Source organism: Corvus brachyrhynchos, unplaced genomic scaffold (genome assembly GCF_000691975.1).
Source record: "Corvus brachyrhynchos isolate BGI_N302 unplaced genomic scaffold, ASM69197v1 scaffold126, whole genome shotgun sequence".
Classification (NCBI taxonomy): domain Eukaryota; kingdom Metazoa; phylum Chordata; class Aves; order Passeriformes; family Corvidae; genus Corvus; species Corvus brachyrhynchos.
This window is the reverse complement of record NW_008239283.1, coordinates 6,470,017-6,476,619: the sequence shown is the minus strand read 5'-3', so window position 1 is coordinate 6,476,619 and position 6,603 is coordinate 6,470,017. Positions and strand designations below refer to the sequence as shown.

The following is a 6,603-nucleotide window of genomic DNA, read 5'->3' as shown; positions in this document are numbered from 1 at the left end:
CAGGTTTAGCAAACTCCCTGAGGGAAGCCCAAATGCATTTCAAAAGCATTTTTAATGTGTGTCTTTCATCCTGGTGAAACCAGCTGTCCATGCACATCAATCCCCTGCAGCAATTCTTCCTTTCATGGAATAGAAATATTCAGCCTCATGGTTGGGTATGGAAATTTTGTTGAATTGAGACAAGGGGTCTGCATAAATGGACTGAATTTAGTACTCTGACTTTCCATGATCCCTCTTACCTCTTCTGAAGGAAGTCATGAAGGCTTGAGAGCTGAGTCCTGCTGGGAATTTCAGAGGGCTTGGAAGAGAGATAGGTGATTTTCAGCTGGAGAACCTGCCAGGGCTTTGGTTTTATGCACGCACACTTTGCTGAGCAGCTTGGCCAAACGCACACCTTGTACTCAGAAGGCAAGGGGAGGATCTCTTTCTTCTACTAGACCTCCCAATTCATGTTAAAAAAGTATATACTTAACTATTACTAAATTATTTGTATTTTGTGTGGAAGGCCCTAACTCAATTAAAAAAGGCAGATGCTTGTTTGTATAGATAGTGCAGAATTATTGCAGCAGTCACACTGGAAAACCATTAGTTGTCCAAGGAGACAAATTGAACAAGACAAATCTAGGGCCAACCTGTTTCTCCTCAAGCAGTTTGTAAACACATACTGAGAAGCAGAGAATTAGGAGAGTTGAACTTGCTCTTGCTGTGACCCAAATTCAGCTGGTTAAGGGCAAGCTTCAATTTAATTTACTGTTTCTTAGCAAGACATCATTCGAAGCTGATGTTTGACAGGTGGTGATGCTCACATACTGCCTTTTCTTCAGGACAGTTTTGTTTCTCTCCAAACCTTCTTTATATCCATCTGAACACCTGCTCTGCAAGCAGGGAGCTCCCAAACAGCTTGGAGCTCCTGTGATGTTTCCTCCACCACCTTGGCTGCTGGGGCCAGGTATCAGCTGCTGCTCTCATACTATTCCTAACAGTTTCCTGGGCACAGGAGCAGCCACATACGCTGGGATCAGGCATCTTCAGCACCAGATTTAGCCATTGCCTGAGGCTGCTCTGCTCTCACTGAATTTATCTAAGCTTTGATGCATTAACTTCAGGGTGTAACCCTACTGTGAGAGAAGGCAAGGGCAAAAGTCCCAGTGGGACAAAAGTGGGAAGCAAGATTCAGTTGCTCTGATTAATTTTTTCCAGAAAATACAGGCTGATTTCTTCTGAGTTTGGTGAACAGTACCTATTTTGGGAATATGAAGGCATTTGGCTCTCAGTGATCCTCTCCACACCTTTTGGTATTTCTCCAAGCAGCGCCCTGAAGGCAGCTCTGGGGTTTGTGAACTGCTCTCTTGTAAACACTCAAAGGTATTTGTCCAACAGAGGGAGAGCCAGCTTCCCTGTACAGCAAGTGGATGTGGCAAAATGCAAATAGCAGCAGTTCACAGGGATCGATACCTGCAACAGAGCCCATCCAGCTGCAGTGTCTGTTTGGAAGGTGTGCAAGCTTCTCCTTGTGCAGGATCTCTAATGGACACTGGGCTGGTACAGGGGGCTGATTCTGGCTATATGGACAGAAATTTATGTATTGCTACAGCAGCTCAAGTGCCTGTGGGCTATTGCAACTCTGCTTCACAGACAGTAAGACAAGGGCCAGCTCCCCTCCTTGTTCTATGTAATAAAATGCTTTTGCTGCTGTGCAGGACCTCATGAACCCACTGGGTCCATCAAACAGGAAGGAGTGAACTGAGCTTTGTGCTCTTAAGACAAGTCCTATTGGAAACCCTGGGATAGGTCAAAAAGAAGCACACAATATTTGTGGGGAATGATGGCTGCTAATAAAATAAGCCTAACCATTTCTAAACTTTTCCCTCCATTAAGCAAAAATAATCGGTGTCATTACATTTTATATTTTGTGAATGAAAATAATATTATATGCATTCTGAACATCAGCAGATTCGAGTTTGCTTTTAGCAAGAAATGTGAACATTTTAATGCCAGGACTATATGTATTATATTTTACTAGCTGTTGAATACACCAAGTTCCAGATGGTTAGTTTTGGCAAGGAGAAATATCTTCTGATGTGATAAAGGCAATGAATGAAGCACTTCAGAGGATCAGAGTGTAATGTTATCCATAACTTTCATCAATCATGACAAAAGACAGCAAAACAAAGCTACTGGGATGGATGAGGGTACTGATCTAAGGGTACTGTGCCTTTACTCAAAGTAATCTTGATTTCAGCTTCTTAAAAGTATTTTACCATGGCTCAGGAAGTCCTTAAGCCATGGATTGATGGAGATTAAGAGAAAATGCCAGGGCACTATCAGCATAGACTTACTTTGATCTTGACATTTTTGCTAAATAGGGTATCTGAGCTGGTACAGTTCTTATATTTTCAAGTTAATGGCCAAATCCAAAAAGTAGCTAAAAGAAGGAATTAAAGCAGAATATAAACATCTAAATCCAGCATTGAAATAAAAATATTCTCGCAGCTCCTGTCCAATCCTAGAAGCACCTAAGGAGGTACCTACCTTCGGTTTCCAAGAACCTCAAATGTACTACAGTCCACTTGCACCTGTGCCTGGAACATCCACCTCCTCAGTGGGTCTGAATCCTACTGTATCCTGCCAGGGTTACAGATGGTTCAGCTCTTGTTGGACTTGGAGCAAACCACATGCTTGAATTCATGAGCTCAGTTTGTTCAGCTGAGAAGGCAAAAAAAAAAAAAAAAAAAAATTAAACCTTCTGAGAGAAAAGAAAGCAAGTGCAGAAGAGTCTTTAGTTCAGTCAGGATTGGTCTCTCAGGAAGGGGAATTGTGTGTGCACCTCACCCTCCTGGCTGGAATTCACAAAGAGCTTTTGGAGAAAGACTGGAACTCCAGATCAGGTAGGTGCTCTTGCCACTAAACTAAAAATTATACTCACCTTTGGTCTTCTTCTTATAGCTCAATGAATCTTTAATTCTTTTTATGCAAAGAAGAACAGATTCAGCAGAAGGGCATGCAGTGCTTTCCTCCTTGCTCTCCCCTTCTCCTCTGGGTATCTTGCACCCTGGAAGACTTTTGCAGCTCCCCAGGGAACACAGGTTGGTATTCCTTAGGCAGCAAATTAAGCTGAACCCAGATCTCCTCCTTGTCACCCTGCTGACAACCTCCCAGAGAAATACAGATGGCCAGCTGCAGCCTGCAGGAGTGTCCTGTGTTTGCCTCCCGGTGGACAGACTGCCCATATCCTGAAAGGTGGCTCAGCCCTGGTGACAGGCATAGTTTGAAAGCTCATCCCTGAGCTACTTCAGTCATCAGATTGTTTTCTTTGTGTCTCTTGGAAGGGGGCATTTTACAGCAGAATAAATCCTAGAGAACATGCTGACAAAAATCCAACCCACAACACCCAACACCTGGAAGTCTGAGACTACTCTCCTGGAAGACTGGAAAGGGTTTTGAAAACCTGCACCGAATCTGGTAAATGGTGAAACACTGGAAGGAACATCCAACCTCCCAGGCTGGTGTACTCACCACTGCCTGGTATGTATGTAAGTGCATGCAATAGTTGTGAGAAGCCCAATCCAGCAGACACTCTGGAATGACTGTGGGAAATGGATTTGATATAGCACAGTATCTTTTGAAAGTTACTAGTAACCCGAGGTGGGTGGCTGACTGTTCCTTGAAGCAGAAATTAAGGAATGGAAATTCATGTGCTCCTGGAATTTTGGAGCTTCAATGCAAAGTGTCTGGGTTCTTGGCCTGTCCAAATTTGGGAGCTGTGTCTGAACTGTCAAGCGCTTCCCTGAGTGGTCAGGTTCCCATGTCCTTACACCACATCTGAAAATCATGTTTCAAGGTGCTTAAAAATTTCTTTGGCCAACAACAGCATTAAAAATTTCTTTGGCCAACAACAGCAATCACCAAAGCTCCTGCTCAGCCACCATGTGATGCCGAGATCCAGACAGCCTTTGTGTTTCACCAGGGATGCTGTGTGGGTGCCTTATTCCCCTCTGAGTACACCCAGAGGCACCTGAGTCTTGCCAGCCCTCAGCATCCTGCAACGGAGCACTGGCCTGACTCACTTTTTGAAAGATGTGAAGTGCCTAACTCTACGAGGGGCTTTGGTACTTGTCACCCTAAATTAGGAAAGATGCCCCTCTGCAGGGCTGGCGGTACCTGAGACACTGCCTCATTAGCTGATTTGGTAATTCTCTGCTCCTTGCACTGCTGTGGTGCATGCCATCGCACACGAAAAGCAGCTTCCTAACAGTGTAGTAGCAGCCTGTATCAAAATTGTAACCTAAGTGTTGCCATGTACCTCTTTGCAACTATACTCGTAATTACTAGTGCGGGTTCAGTAAGCGGTACCAGCTGCCTTGAGGATCACAGCGCTACGTCTTGAGGCACAAGATGCTTTACATCAGTCGGGCAGGAAGTCCAGGTCTCCAGGAATATAGATCCTACTGGAATTATACATTAAAGTCACACTGTGTTTACCTTAAAGCAATCTGACGAGGGATTAACTAGGTGATCACTCCATCTCACCACATCACAGAGGAGTGATTAAATTATTCTGGAACAAAATTGCCAGAATTTGACACCTAATCTAACTGCTGATATCTGTGTAATCTTTTCTTCTTACTTGTTCAAATGCTCAACCTTCCTGATTAGGAACTGTGCCGATTTTGTCCTGCAGAACGTTAGAATATATTTCTTCTTCTTCATTTGTCCTTGCTGATCTGTGGGAATAACAGACCCCACCACATAAAATTATTCTGGCTTTGCAGAAGGGGCTGGTGAGCCTCTATTTGGAATATAGTTCCCAGTATTGGTCACCTCATTAGAGAAGTGAGTTGCTGCAAATAGGAACGTTCCAACAGAGTCCAAATGATGCAAAAACTTAATTATTCAGAGACGGGTTAGAAAACTACGGTGTGGCTCCTGCCTTTGGAAAACAGGAGATTAAAAAAGCCACTTTAGGCGGGTTTGCAAAGCTCTGGGGGAATAGCAAGGATTCACATACACGGGGAGAGCAGAGCTAGTGACAAATACGAGAACAAAAGGGAAATTAACAGAAGCTTAAGTAGGGATGAGCAGCAAAGCAGTGTAATTTATTTGTGAATTTATTTGTATTTAGCACAGTTAATATATGGAAAATTATACTAAAGCTGGAACAGAAACAACTATTAGAAATCATTTTACAGGGCTTTAGACACGTGTGGGGGCTTAAAATAACTCTGTGGGATGCAACTCATAATTCAGAGGGGAGAAAAAGGACTTACGTCTTCCTCACAATCTCGTCTCTTAAAACATTTAGCTCCACTGTGCTAGGAAATAGACATAGTTACTTTAATGTGACTATCCGTACGATTCTCAGGGAAAGAATTAATCTTTACAAGATTAATTTCCCTTCCAGCTTCAAATATATAGATGTGGGGGAAAATAATCAGAAGCACTCGAAGGGGCAGGGCTGAATTCTGATCTCAGCAAAAGCAGAGTGAAGCCCGAATAACTCCAAGAAAAATTGTGGATGCACGCAGGGATGTAACTGAGATGAGATCTGGTCCTGAAGTGCTGCACTCCAGCAGAAAAACCTTGATGTCCCTTCCTTAAATTTCAAGGAAAACTATCAGAAGAGTCCCAAGTCCTTTTAGGGCATTTCTACAGTTCTTGGACGAAGCCTGTATGTTCTCATTTGCATATAATGCCTCCAGGCCATCAGCTTCAGCAGGCGTTGGATCAGACTGGGCGGCTCGCTCCTTCGACCTGCAGCTCTGCCCGCTTTAAGGCCAAACAGACTGCCTTCAGCTCCGGCGAGCCCGCTGGGAATTCACCCTTCTTATGCACCAAGGGAGCTTGGGACACCGGAATGCTGCCCTGAGGCAATCTGTGTAAACCCCGTATCTCTCTTTTCTTTCCTTCCAGGACGGGTGCTTAACCTTCCGCTCGGAGACACGTGGACAAGATCCCAACTTTCTCTCCAGGGGAGATCCCCGCAGGCAGTTTACGATACCAGAGCTCTCGCTGAGCTACCACCGTTTACTCGGAAAGTCGCAGGCAATTAATCACACTTTTCTCGGGGGAAAACCCACTTGATTTGGACCCGTCATTACGCAGTGAAACTACAGAACACTGTGCTGTAACCTAACCTGAACTCTGCTAAAGGCATTTCTTCCTAGGGCTCCCCTTTCACTTGGCAAGCCCTGCGTGTGTTTGGAAAACCGGGACGGACTTTGGTTACACTTGGGCGTGTGGAGGAGCAAGATGCACCCGCGATGCTGCCCCGCTCGTCTTTGGGCCGCCGAGGCAGGACGCGGGGAGGCTGCGGAAGCCACGGGGAGTACTCTGAGGTGACCTGCTGCCTGCGCGGGGCTTTCCCGGCCCCCTCCCGCAGAGCTGTCGCGTAGGCGGCGGCAGGGAGCTCACCCCGGCGGGACCGGGACTCCGACCGCCTTCCAGGCATCGCGCAGGGGCCGTCCCGCTGCGAGCAGAGGGACGGAAGGACGGAGGGATGGAGAGATGCAGGGAGGAAGCAGTTCAGGCGGCAGGTGAACGGGGCAATGCGTCCCCGACCGTCCGGGTTTCAGCGGGGCGCAGTTTGGGCGGCACCCGCAGTGA

The 6,603-nt window shown here is 45.8% G+C and overlaps 1 long non-coding RNA gene across 1 annotated transcript in view; it reads left to right on the top strand.

Annotated features, from left to right (window-relative positions):
- The first annotated feature begins 624 nt into the window (after positions 1 to 624).
- The window catches only part of LOC108448162, an 8,481-nt gene continuing 2,502 nt past the window's right edge, over positions 625 to 6,603 (top strand). Inside the window, exons 1-3 of the long non-coding RNA XR_001863958.1 lie at positions 625 to 634; positions 1,476 to 1,480; positions 4,830 to 4,833. This is a non-coding gene — a long non-coding RNA (uncharacterized LOC108448162). The remainder of the gene's footprint in view (positions 635 to 1,475; positions 1,481 to 4,829; positions 4,834 to 6,603) is intronic.